General features: G+C 35.8%; 1 pseudogene; it reads left to right on the top strand.

The window, feature by feature from the left end:
• Nucleotides 1-13,837, top strand: part of LOC120608764 (WD repeat domain phosphoinositide-interacting protein 3-like) — a 28,118-nt pseudogene extending 14,281 nt beyond the window's left edge.
• Nucleotides 13,838-14,226: the final 389 nt, after the last annotated feature.

Genomic DNA, 14,226 nt, shown 5'->3' with positions numbered 1-14,226 from the left:
TTACTTCCACTGTAGCCACAGCTGAATATGTCAATGGATGTCTGATGCTCGTGCAATCTGTCTCTCAGCCTCCAAAGCTGACGACTCCTAATTTGGAAAGAATTCCATGTTTGTTTTTCTATAAAGTGATGTTGGCCAATTAAACAGAAAACTGACAGAGATGCCTTACTTGGCTTCCATTTAAAGGCAGAAATATTTATTTCTTGAGTTCCCTAATGTGACTCCAACTGCACCTCTTTAAGCATAATTTTCCTCACAGGCCATGTGGCTGAGTATCAAAAGATCACTATATAATTAATATATCATTTGGTAGAGTACTATATTAATTGGTGTATTATATAACACATTATTTGTTATATTACTCATTTTCTTACATGTAGTAAGCCCCAAATAGTTATTCTGTCTTCCTTAACCACTGCCCTTATGTTCAGTCTTTGGCTCAGCAGTCTCCAGACCATCCACATTCCATGGCAGAGAGACTATTATGAATGCAATAGTTAAAGTTCTGCTGTTAATAGAGGAATATAGGGGCAAAAGTTGGAGATACTGGATAGAAATGTTAACATTATTAGATTGGAACCCTCTTGCTCTCGTCTCATGCTTCTAGGAATTTCTTCATATCTGAGGGCTTTATTTACCTCTAGAATTTCATTAACCTGAGCTGATCTGAGGTTTAGGATGCTCTTATGGTTTTAAGGAGAGATGAGAACTAGCAGACTGCCAGCTGCTAGTGAAAACCAGTAGGTTTGTTGAATAACATGATGGATGTGTTAAAGTATGAAATTTGAGAGCTGAAAGAAAACTCTAGAAATGATCCAGTCTAGGGGACTTCAAACAGAGCTGCACATAAGAATTACTCTGGCAGATATTTAAATTACAGATGCTGGAGTCAGAACTGCAGAGATGATGATTTTGTGGATCTAGCGTGGGACACAGAAGACTTAGTCACTGAATCCAAGCCTCTCTTTACACTCCACCAGTCTTTTCTGTTATCTTCCAATAGTATCCAATTCAGGAAGCTATAGAAAGCAGGTGCGTAATAAATGCAATTGAATGACATCTAGTATAAATTCAAAATCCATTTTTTACTGACTATAACTTGTGCTTATCTTGTGAAATGATAGACAACTAGAATATTCTTTTAGCATGTAACATTTAAGTCAAGTTCTTTAGTTTTGATAGACATGTCTGATTCTTACCTACTGATTCCCACCTAGGTTCTAAAGTCAAAGAGAAACCTGACTACCATCCCCCAACAAAAAAGAAAATCTCTAAGAGTGAGCTTCTACTTAACCTACTGAGCTGAAAAAGAATGTTTATGAATATCCTTGGGGTTTTCAACTCCTCATCCCAATAAAATTTAAAATTTTCTAATTCAATGTAATAAATCATTTTGAGCACTATTATATGCCAGATCCTCTGCTGGTAATGGATTATATGACCTTAATTACACTGATAAAGAGCATGCAAGTTCACAGCAGAAGACCGAGCTAGTTATCATCCTATCAGCCTCCTTGCCCCTCACACTCAGCTTAATTATATGCCCTAACATGTTCAGGGATGCAATTTCAATGCCTGGATGCACTTTACTTCCAGTGCCTTTATCTCTCTCAAGGTTGCATTGAACAAATATCTCCTTCTATCCTGTCCTCTGGTTTATCCTTCTTTTCTTTCCCTAGGTCCCTGCTTGCTTTTTCTCCATTAGTTCTTTTTATGAAATCTAAAATGCCTTATCTAGTATCTGGATTTTTTGTCCTTTGAAAGTAGTTACATTTAATTCTTAAATAGTTACTTAGAAGAGAATATTACCACCTCCTTTTTAAAAATAATCTGGATTAAATTTAAAGTACTGCCACACAGATTCAAATAGTTATGTTGCAGACATCGCGACTAGCCAAAGCAGCCTAGTTAATTTTTAGGTGCCGTACTAACTGGCTCTAGGACCAACTTGTGCTTCTGTGTTCCATACTCTTGCCATTGTTGGCGTCTTGCCATCACCGTTGGCTAAGAAGCATCATGACATGATTTTTATTGCCTGATCTTGTGTGAATTTGGTCACTGCTGTTCACTATTGTCACATCAACTGAATTGAGTAGTTGGTAGTTGAATTATGTGTAGTTGGTATTTTAGTATCTGATCTTGTGTGAATTTGGTCAGTATTATTCACTGTCGTCACATCAACCGAATTATGTGTACTTATGTTGAATTTAATTGCTTTTTAAAATGTCTTCAGAAAGATTAGAATTTACCATTGGAAAAAAAAGTGTATGTATGCACAATGTTCTGGACACAGAATAACATGACATACAATAATATTCTAAGTGTAAAAAAGACGAAAGGTATTCTTTCAGCGATTATCAAGTAAATTTCTAAATGGAAAGAAAATCATGCCATAATTTCATTAGCAGGAGCTTTTCTTTTCTTTCTTTTTCAGTGGTACATAAAATTATGTGTTTCATGCTCAGTTTTGTTGGAGGAGGCATATTGGCCAGCAAAAGACTTCGTTCTCCAGCTTTGCTTACTGACTGACATAGTCATATAACTTTGTTCCAAACATTGAGATATAAACACAAATCACTGGGTTGGGATTTTGAAAAAGGAGAGAAAAAAGAAAACCTCCTTTAATGGGCAGACTTAACTGGCAGATGCTGTCTTCCTTTCTCCTCACCAGAATGAGGACTCAATGCTGGAACCTGAGTACTTTTCTTAAGACCATATGACCTTGAATACATGACAGAGAGAAAGATTGGAGCAGCCAGATTTTATTACTTTGTGAGGCCAAGATACCGGCCCTGGACTTCCTACCTGCAAATTCCCTGGTGTATGAGAAAAATAAAGCCCTTCATTTTTAGTATTTTTCAGATATCTATAATGTACAGCTGATCACAAATCTCAACTCTACGCATAGATTCAAATGCATAGCATAAAATTTATGAAATGTTTGATAGCTCCCTAGTGAAATTATTTCCAAATAACCCAGGAAGAATGGTTTTCCAGGATGTTTTACTGTCTTTTTAAAATTTATATAAGTAATATGTGATCATCGTATTATAAAATGTAGAAAAGTAAATTAAAAATAAATTAACATCATCTAAATTCCCACCACTCAAAGATTACTAATTAAACTTAATCAATTACTATTACAATTTAAAGACTAAATATAAACATAAATAAGTATTACATTCAAACTTTTACAAAACTAGATCAAAATATATTATACTGTAGGACTAATTAGAATCTTTTGAATTTCAGTGAAAAAAGGGAACCTGATGTACTGAGACAGAATTACTGAAAATGCCTGCTCTCAAGTATATTCAAATTTGATAAGTGAAATGGCTTACAATGTGTTGTGTAGGAGTCCCATAGAAGAGCATTAATGGGCTAGTCCCCATAACTGATTACAAGTCAGTTCTAGCAAGGGATGTAATTAAAGTCTCAAATGTTTCGATTTTCACAAATAGAAGTTTGTCTTCCCTTGGTGCCTTTTTTCCATGCTCAGAGTTCTTTGCAATTATTAGCTCATTAGTCCTAGTGGATTTTTTAATTTAATTGTAAATTAGTAGACCCTACAGAGTTAAGTATAAAACAAACAGAATGTTAATAGCCCATTTCATGAATATATATACTAATGGTTCAACCTTTATTATCTCAACATATACATTAATAATGCCAGCATGACTTTAACTCTCCTTTAATGCTCAATTCCATGCTTCTCACATATTAGTATTGCACAGAATTTGTCTCAAACTGAAAATGGCTATTCTTTTTGGCATTTGTTTCTTACATGCCATTCCAAGATTTAGCTTGTTGTAGAATTTCTACATATGTTCATCATACTACTTTGGTATATTCACATAGCAAAATCTCATATATTATGGACAAAAGATAAAACATTTTGATCAACTACTTTGATTACTAAGATATCATTGTATATACCAGGGATCTTATATTATCATTACTTCCATTAACATCTTCAACCTGGAAAGGAAATCATGGACATTTCCAATGTTTCTAGGGTCCTGAGAAACTCTTGACCTTGTGCAGATGAGAAAATATCAGGTGTAGTTGAAGGACTGGAAGAGGACAAAGATTTATCACATAAATAAGTGAAGAAGTGAACCTTGATGCCTCTAAAATGGAGAGGAAATAGGAAGCTGTATGGTTGACAGCTAAAGTTTGTTCTACCCACCCTTCATTCATCCTCCAGTTCTAACTTACCCTTGAGCATCACCTCTTTCCTCAGTCTGTTCCAGAGTTGTCATTCCATTCCTCGTATGGTTGCCCTGCACGTGATTCGAGCCTGGCCAGAATATTGCTTTCACTTGACCATGCTGATTGATCCTGGCACTGCCACAGCAAAATAGCACAAACTGGGTAGCTTAAACGTGGAAAGTTAATGTCTTACAGTCTTATGGTTCCATGATCAAGGTGTCAGTAGGGTTAGTTTCTTTCAGAAGCAGTGAAGGAGAATCCGTTTCATGCCTCTCTCCCAGCTTCCACTGGTTTATTGGCAGTCTCTACCTTTTCTTGTGTTCTGCTACATCACCCTAATCTTTGCTTTCGTTTTCACATGGCTTTCTCCCTGTGTGTCTGTCTTTCTCCAAATTTCTCTTTTTTTATAAGGATACCAGTCATATTTGATGAGGGACCCACCCTACTCCCATAGGACCTCATCTTAACTAATTACATCTGCAGTGACCCTATTTCCAAACAGTAGGGGTTAGTACTTCAACACATGAATCTGGAGGGGGGACAACTCAATCTATGACAGTCCAATATAAATGCATAAGCCAATAAAACTCAACGAGGCTCAATTAAATTTTCACCTAATCCTCAGAAATACTCTTTTTCCTTACTGCACGAGAGCATGCAGGGATGGAGTCATTCTGCTGCAGTCATCTTATAATTGCTAAGAGGGAGCAGGGTCTGCAGAAAATGCAAATAATGTTGCAGAAGCAAAGCCAAGAAACAGAGCTAGAAATGTCTATTTGCTTCTTATTGAACACTCACTAAACCATATCTGAAGTCAAATACTTCCTTAATTGTTCAGTTATAATTGCTGAAGTACATCCCCCCCCACACACATACTTTGTAAGCCTTTTTTTTTTTTAGTATACTCTCTGCCTATTGCCATAATTAATATAATTAAAGAGTGGGATTGGAGATGGGGTATCCATGTGAACCACAAAAAGAAAGGTGATAGAATGAATCATTTCTTTCTGTTTTTGTATTATTTTTAGGTCAGACTCAATTTGATGAGTCCCTGCACAGTAATATGTAGTAGCTCAAAAGCAAAAGTGAATCTGATCATTCTGTTTCTATGAAATATTGAATTCCTTCACACAACAGGAATACACAATGGCACAATTTTCCCTAACAACAAATCTCCCAGCAAAGGATCAAGCTAAGTTGTTTCCAGATGCTGGGTTCATGCCTTTTTGGGAATAAAGAGGCAGTCAAGCTAAGGGTGAGAAGATAAGTGCAGAGCTAACAGTATCACAGGTCAAATGCAGATAGTCAAAGCTGGCAATTTAGAGTATCAAACCTTGTGATTTGGGCTTATACTCAAAATTGTTATTGTTTGTTTTCTCTTTACCGTATGCCCTGATGGGAAGCTATACAGTTCTAAACTGCTACCATGGTTGCAGTAACTACGGATGATGAAAGATCTAGTCTTTGGATTGCTCACAGGGATCCTCCGGAGTGAATTTTGTATAACGTTTCTGAACTATATGTCAAGTCAGACAAATTTAAACTCTCTAAGTTTGATAATTGGCTTAATTTTTATGTAGATTTGCTTCCTGGAGTATGTGGTGGGATGAGATTGAGGCTAGCAAGTGATATTTTATTACCAAACTTGGTTGAACATCAGAATCACTGGAGAAAATATATTTTGAAGATACAGATTCTTGAGCTCCACCCTCAAAGGTTCTGACTCCATAGATCTAGGCACAGATCCTTAGATCAATATTTTTAAAAGCATTACAGGAGATTCTGATACATAGCCAAATAAGGGGAACAGTGATCTAATCAGAGGTTCCCAACCTTTTTGGCATCAGGGACCTGTGCTCCTATGAGAATCTAATGCCTGATGATCTGAGGTGGAGCTGAGGCAGTGATGTTAGTGCTGGGGAGAGAGGCTGCAAATACAGATAATGCTTTGCTCACTCGCCTGCCATGTGGCCTGGTTCCTAACAGGCCCCAGACCAGTACGAGTCTGTGGCCGGGGGTTGGGGACTCCGATCTAAATAATTCATGTAAGAGATTGTAATAGAATTTGTTACCTAAAATTATCAATTTTTTTAACATAGAGTTGGAAGCTCAGACTTTTCTAAATCACATACCTTTATTTCCAAGTGAAAAAAGAAAGTCTTCACTTTATGATTTGGAAAGGGAAGTTTAGAATTTAATTTTCAAAACAAAAAGTTTAATTTTATATATTTTGACCTTCCTGAAAATTTACATGTGAGATAATTTTTTACACACTTTCATTTACCGGCATCTATAGGCAGACAGTTAAAAAAATTATCTCTAGGTATAGTAGCATGTAATAGAAACTGTACACAGTTAATTATAAATATTTCATCAACTAATTAGGATTAATTACCCATACAATTAAGACTTTGATTGACACAGGTCATTAAGTTGATTCTCCTCAAATATACATGTTCCTAAAGTAGTCATTAACTTGTTTTGACAGTAAAAGAAAGGGATATGATATTTTTTCTTCTTTTCAGAAACTAGCTTAGTTGACAAGTGCTCCTTTGTGTCCAGGTGACTCCACAGCTGCTCACATTTGGTGAAAAGTCAGAGAGGACTGAGTTCAGGAGCCTAGTTAGCAAAAGGGTGGGGTCCCTTTCCTTTAAATCTGAAAGGAAGTTTATTGTTGTTTGTTTATTTGTTTGAATGGTGGTGCTTTTGTGCACAGAAAAAATGGTGATGGAAATAACATAAACTTACCAGATTTTGTTAACCAATGTCACTATAAAAAAATTGATTAATTAATTTAAAAAAAATATGTGTGTGTGTGTGTATGTATATATATATATATATATATATATATATAAGCTCTTTAGGCATCTTATCAATGTATTTTATGTATTGACTAGAAATTAATCTTGTTCATTTATCAATGCAATCACTCCCTCTACGGGTATTTATTGAGAACCTATTGTTTACCTGCCATAAGCTAATAATAAAACAGCTATTTTCTCTAAAAAAAAAAAAAGAAATAACATAAATAAGAATTTTAATAAGCAAGATTATAAATATAAATTGGCCTCTTGAGATAATTTTTGTTGGCTATGTTCCTTAGCTAAAGGATTTTCTGACATGATGAACTTAATTTAGATGTAAAGAGGTTTCTATGAAAATGCAGTTAATTTGTAGCATTATAAATCATGGGTTGTGACTACTTCCCTGTGGCAGAAATGTGCAGTTACCATGGAAAATAAAAAAGAAAATACAATCATAGTGAAACCCATAAAAAAGTAGTCAAGTTACTAATCCAAAATTTCTATTCATTCAGTCATTCAGTCAACAAATATTTATTTAGTACCTACTCTCCTAAGTACTGTCCTAAACAGTAGGATTATATCAGTGAATAAAATTGAACAAAATCCCTGTATGACTAGGGACTTACATTTTCTATTTTCTGTTTCTTCTTTTTATTAGAAAAATTTCTGTGGTATTACCAAGAGGAACTGAGAATTACTTATTGTTCTTTGTCTGAATATAATGTCAAAGCGGAAATACACCTCAAATATGGTGCAAACTGCAAATTATAGTACCTGTGTTTCATCTTCACTTACTTTTTGTTATGATTCATGGTGACACCAACAATACTTGAAAATACACATGGTCTTATGGAAATCATCATATATCTGGAGACTGCAGAGTATGTGCTGCACCATTGATATAATTTATGAAACCATCTAATCTGAATTTGCCTGAGTGAGAAATTTTGATATTTCATTTAGCTCTGTATCTGATATTCAGAGTCTCAATAGAGTATATTTAAAATGATATATTTGACTGGTACTAAACTGAGATAAACTATAATAAGGGTCTTTGAGAAATTAGAGTCAAGTTAGCAGTTTAATAAGAAATTTAATTTTCTGAAAGGCAACTTCGTAATGAGTCTGATCTAAACGATCTCTCCAAAAGTAACAATTCAAGTTCAGTCTCTTTTGCCTAATCTTGTTTTGCCTGTGAGTGGTTCTTTTACATCTGAGAAGCACTTATTTGTGTCACCGAGTCTTGGAAATAGAGCATTTTATTATGACTCATTAATGGAGTTTAGGGCCCTCAAAGGAGTAGATAGTCTTGGATTTTTGAGGTACAGAAGCGAAGCATGGTACAGAATACTACTGTACTATAATAAGGCATGTCACAGGGTATTCTAATACTGGCAAAAAAAAAAAAAGAGAGAGAAAAAGAGAAATAAAATCCACAGTAAAAGTGCCTCTGAAACAAAGGATAAATAATGACCATGCATTTTGGCCACTGTGGAAAAAGCAAGGTTTTTGACAAGCCCTTTTTTCATCCTTATTTTTCTTTCTTTTCCTTTATTTCTCTTCCACCTCCTCCTTCACTTCCTCTGCTTCTTCATTCTTCATCTTTGTCTTCTTCTTTCCCCTTTGAATTAAGGGAGGAAGAGAGTTTGCTATGATTTATACTTTGGGTAACTTTGGATTGCCACTAAATGGGAAATTCGGCTTTCATTTTCCTTTTCAAGCTGCTTATGCTGTTGTGTCTAGACTCTAGATCATACTGCCAGTGAGAGCCAGTTAAGATTAAGGCCACTAAGTGCGTGATTATCAGACTATGCTCACACTTGATTCCTGTGTGGAGCTCTACAAACGGTGGTGGTCTGGTCAGATAAGCCACCTAGGGCTGCCAGCAAGGACCCTGATGTAAATGTTTGTTGATTTCTGTGGTTTAAAGTGCTCTCAGTGTGGCTGATTTCAAGATTTCAACATGATGTAACTGAACTTAGCATTAGGAAGGGAGCCACCTTGTACTCTTCTTTTGTGTATCAGCTTTATCTTTTCTAAAGCCCAGAATGAACAACTTAGTGATTGATGTGGGACAGTTTAAGTTTAAGTGTAAAGAGGACGTGTCACTATAGGAAAGTAAAGGAAAATTCTAATAAAAAAAACTGCTTGGGGGAGTTTTTTGCAAGAATTTTAAATGAAATTGAGGGAACTATAATAAGCCGTCTGTTGAAAGAGCAGGGAGACTGGACTCAAATTTCCTGGGAACTATTATTTCTGGTCTCCAAGATTAGGCACTATTAGAACCTTCTGTCATCCAGGGTTTTCTTATGTATTACCAGTAGTTACCTGCTATATAATTTATCTCAGAATATTTTGCCTTTCTCTTTCTCCAAGTGTAGGACTTATCGAGCTTTCGGTGCCATCCGATTTATTGAAGAATAAATAGGGACGTTTCCAGGTGATATATCAATATCCAGATGTTCAGAGAGTCCAGATCCATTTGGAAATATTCCAATGCTCAGCACAATAAAAGTTTCCTAAGATTATCCAAGCCCAATGACAGTCTATTTTCCCTACAATATGCAGGACCTAAAGGTGCTGCAGCTTCTAAAGGGGGATAGAGAAGTGGGAAGAATCCTCAAATTAGTGCTTTCACAAACATTTGGTTAACTTCATCTGTTATCACAAAGTTAAGTTTTCTATTGAAGAAGTTGATATTATTGTTTATAAGCTTTTTAAAATATGAATATCCATCCATGAGATAGACATCTTAATAAGGAGTGAAAATAAGGTTCTTCACTTAAACTTATGCTCCCCCTTATCATTGCTTCCTCTAGGTATAACTAATTATGTAATAAAGCAATAAGAAATAGAATGAAAGTCCTCTTGAATACTTAAATGTGTCATCAGACCAAAAGCCTATTGTAGGTAATTCAAAATATGAACTAAATAGATAAGCTCAATGATGGTTTTAGTGTCAAGAATCTTTTGATTCAATGTTTCCAAAATCTACTTAGTAACATGAGAAATATGTATGTTGAAATATTATGAGAATTATGAGTCCAAATTTTATGTAGTCTATGATCACAGTCCCATGCGTGGACTATAGAAAATACACTATAATGTTAATATATAGTGAGACTATGGATAGTTAATATTTGTTTTTATTTTTTAAATTGTGTATAATAGAATGTTACAAAAGTTTTTAAATTAAAAGTATAATCACTTGGTTTATCATTAAAACAGTCATTTAAAAGAAAATCAAAATGTTATAGTTTTTAGCTTTATCCCTATTTGAGAAGAATATCTGAATTTCTTTTTATCCTCATCAACTTTTAAATCCTGGATCAAGAATTTAAAGCTTGCCTTTAAAATTTCTCATAAAGAAGATTTACAGAGTTTTAGAAGTGAACAGATACTACTCCCTGTCATTTTAATTCATCCCCAAATTGAAATCTTCCAAACCCTTTGTGTCCCTGAGTCAGAGTTTCTGATGACTTAATTTTTCAGGAAGAGTAGGGCAAAGGTTGATGATCAAAGGACATTTTCAGAAATCTAATGAGATAGATATCACTGAGCAGATCTCTACCATCTGGGAGGCCAGAGCCAACAAAGACTCTTAAATCTTCTTGAAAACACAATTTACCATCGACTTTGAAAGTTCTCTCAGGGTCACTTATGGCTTTTGCATTTTAACTCTAATTTTATTCCAGGTGGAATTAAGTTAACGTGTTATTTTTAATTATAAAAATGTGCTGATTTTTGAAGATGAAAACTGTGGAAAAAGAGAAAGATGAATAAAATCATGTCTTATCCCATGAAGGCAAAAATGACTAACATTTCATTGTGCTTCCTTTTAGTATTTTTTCATGAATATTTTTGCTTATAGATAAAAGTATTACAGCATGCACAACTTAAGTTTCTATTTTGCTTCTTAACAATTTAACATAGAATTGTTCCGTGTTATTTCTGGAAACACCCAATAATTTTAAACTGCTGGATCAGAAAGAGAAAATTGCACAGTGAAGTAAAAAACACACTTAATTGGGAATTGAGAGCCATGGGTTTTAATCCCCACAATGCTCCTGTTTAGAAGTGCAAATGTGAGTACCAGCTTCAGATATTTGGATTCAGCTACCTTGAAGTAAGACCCAGGGACGTGCATTTATAAAAAGGACCTTGGGTAATTGTATTGCAGGAGATTCTGAGACCACATACTGAAAATCAATGGATTAGATTACATTTTGTTTTTAGAAATTTTTAGGGAGGAGTTGGAAAAACCCATAGACAATAAAGGATGTACAGGAAAGATACTAAAGTTGCCAGAACTGCCTCTCTTGTGAAGAAACCTAGGATGTGTGGTTTCCCAGGCATAGCTTGTCCAAGGGCTACAACTACACTTAAGGTCCTCAGTCCTTTCCACCCAGCCATGTCAAGCATTCTTTACTTTCACGGCATCCTATTTGTCCTATCTCTTCCCTTCATGCATGCTTCCCATCACCTTTCCAGTCACGAGTTTATTTAATGGCAGAGATCATATCGGAAGCTAGATCCCTTGACCCCTTTCCAAGGATCTTCCTACTGAATGAATCATCCTTCAAATCATAATTTCCGAGTTCCTGAAATATCTCTTTCAAGCAATATCTCTTTCAAGAAGCCTTTCTCAGTTCTCCAGTCTCTTCTGTGTTTCTACAATAACTCCTCCCACTCCCATGTGCTTACTTTTTTCATCATGTTTTAGTAGTTAGTTCACTTACCATCCTTCCCTACTAGACTGAGTTATCCTAGTGCCAAGCACAGTCCCTGGTACAGAATATTTACACAATAATATTTTATGAATTAACAAATATGTATGTAATCTTCTTAAGGCATTTGTGGGTAAAAGGACATAGCACGTCTGTATAGTATAGGTTTTTCTCCTCTTGGTTAAGCTTGTATTTCTTCAAATGCCAGTGTTTTAAAGTTTCATCTCTTGTTTAGGCAGCATTCACAGTAATTCATCCTTTGTGAAACAGCAGGAGTATATCATTTTACTCTGCTACACATACATCTTGAGGTAGAATTTCTTTTTAAATTTATTTCAATAGGTTGGTCTGATTTCTATCAGAGACTTCATTTCAAATCGTTATTTTATCTTCTGATCAGAATAACTGCTCTGTAAAGGAAAGGAATAAAATGTTCAAAGAAGATAGTTATGTCTATTGACATTGTGTTAAAATGCAAATGCAATGCAAACTGGAAAAAAGTCAGCTGCCAAATAATCTGGATCACTTCTCAGTCAAGGAGAAAGATTCAAATTACTCGTTTTATCTATAGCAAACCATTGCAAGCCTCTCTATGCATTTTCTTTGAAAGAAAAGCAGAGAAACTAAAGAAGTAAACTGGAGGATATGTATTCTTCATGCTTGGTTATCCAGTAAGAACATCCATTGATATTTTCTAACATATTTTCAAAAATAAACTTTCATTCAAAAATATGTGTCATGCAAATTATTTCTGGACCATTTTGGATTTCAAAGAAACCCTAGTCCCGCCTTCTTGGCCCCACGCTGCCTCCATGTAGCTTTCATACCTCAAATAATTCAACCCGTTTTGTTCACCTGTTAGTAGTCATTACTCTTGAGGATTACTTTCCCCATAGACAAGTCAAAAAGTTCTATAGAATCTCTCTAGCTCTGTGATTTCTTGTAGAACTTGGACGTAGGTCTCATAATTTAGGAATTTCCTTGCTAACCATCATCTTACTATGTTATCTGACTTCCTATCACCTCTCTGACTTTATCTCTTACATTCTTTCTTTGCCTTATTCTATTCTAGCTTCTTTGATCTCCTTGCTGATCTTAAGCCACCAAGCACACACCTGAGTCAGGTGTCCTTTCTGCTTTATTCTGCTTTATTATTTTTTCATAGCATTTATCACCCACTGGTATATTACATATTTGATTGTTTTAGGAGCAGCCTGACCCTACTTCAAGATCTCTCCAAATGGCATTTTGCTGCAACTGTTTTGCTTTAGTTGTTGGTGGAAAAGAAGCTGAAATACTTTCCCAATGAAACGTTAATCTTGAATGATCTGAAAAAGAAGGTTGTTATTAAAACAGAGTTATCTACAGAAGTCGAGGTGGTCAAATTGAGGTGAGATAGAATTATGGTCATTTTGGACCCCAAGAATAAAATGTTCACATGCACATACAGTTCCCATAATTTGCATGTCTTGGAAACCTGCTATAACCCTAACGGACTTTATGTCTTGTGTCACAACAGCAGCAATTCCTTCCTGGCCCTCCCAGGCACGCACGTGAGTCATGTGCAGCTTGTGGACCTGGCCAGCACCAAGTTACTGCCCATGGACATTCCCACACCCAAGGACATCCCGAGCTGCATTGCACTCAGCCTGTACAGGACAGAATTGCCATCCGTTAAAGGGACTCTTACAAGAATAATTTGCTACTTCATCAGGGCGTCTAATCCAGGAACTATGAAGATGTGAAGCAGCAAATATTTATTGCATTAACCAGTCAAGATGCTTCCTGATCTGTATATCTTGTGACCATAGCACAGTGCACATTTCTGCTGTCAAAGATCCAAAAAAGGAACGAACAGTATAGTTTCACATCAACCAATTTCCTTGTGAAATACTTCAGTTCCAAATGAAGTTTGCCCAAATTTCAGGTTCCCTCAGGCTCTCCATGCATTCGCACTTTTGGAACAGTGTCAAATACTGTTATTTCACTTTGTGCAGCAGGCAGCTACTATACACCTTCCCATTCAGCTTCAATGAAGGGTACATCCGGGATGCTTATACGCCATTTCTAGAAATGACCAATGACAAGCCATGATTCTTACCAAGTATGTGCCATCAGTGTCCATGGTGACCGCCCCACTGAATTGCTGAGTGTACCCTTCAGATCTCTCTGGGACCGGTGCTGGCACACTGTGAACCTCGTGGGTGACAGGCTTGGAGCGACTGCCCCTATGACCCTTGCCTCTGAAGCCAAATGTAGTCGTTTGCTTTCCTAAGGAAGGCTTCCCATTTCCAGTATTAAAGGAGGAATAATTACACAGGCATAAGTAGATTCGTGAGTGACTGAGTAATTCGTGCCTGTTTGTCAGCTTCTTGTCTTTTAGTTCGTCTGTGAAGTTCAGCTTTAGCAATTCCGTTGCATCCTTTACATCTAAAATTAGGGGTCATTCCATACAAATTTAGAATCTATGTTGAGAAAAGAAT

Source organism: Pteropus medius, unplaced genomic scaffold, assembly GCF_902729225.1.
Source record: "Pteropus medius unplaced genomic scaffold, Ma_sr-lr_union100, whole genome shotgun sequence".
Lineage (NCBI taxonomy): Eukaryota > Metazoa > Chordata > Mammalia > Chiroptera > Pteropodidae > Pteropus > Pteropus medius.
This window is presented reverse-complemented; position numbering and strand designations above follow the sequence as displayed.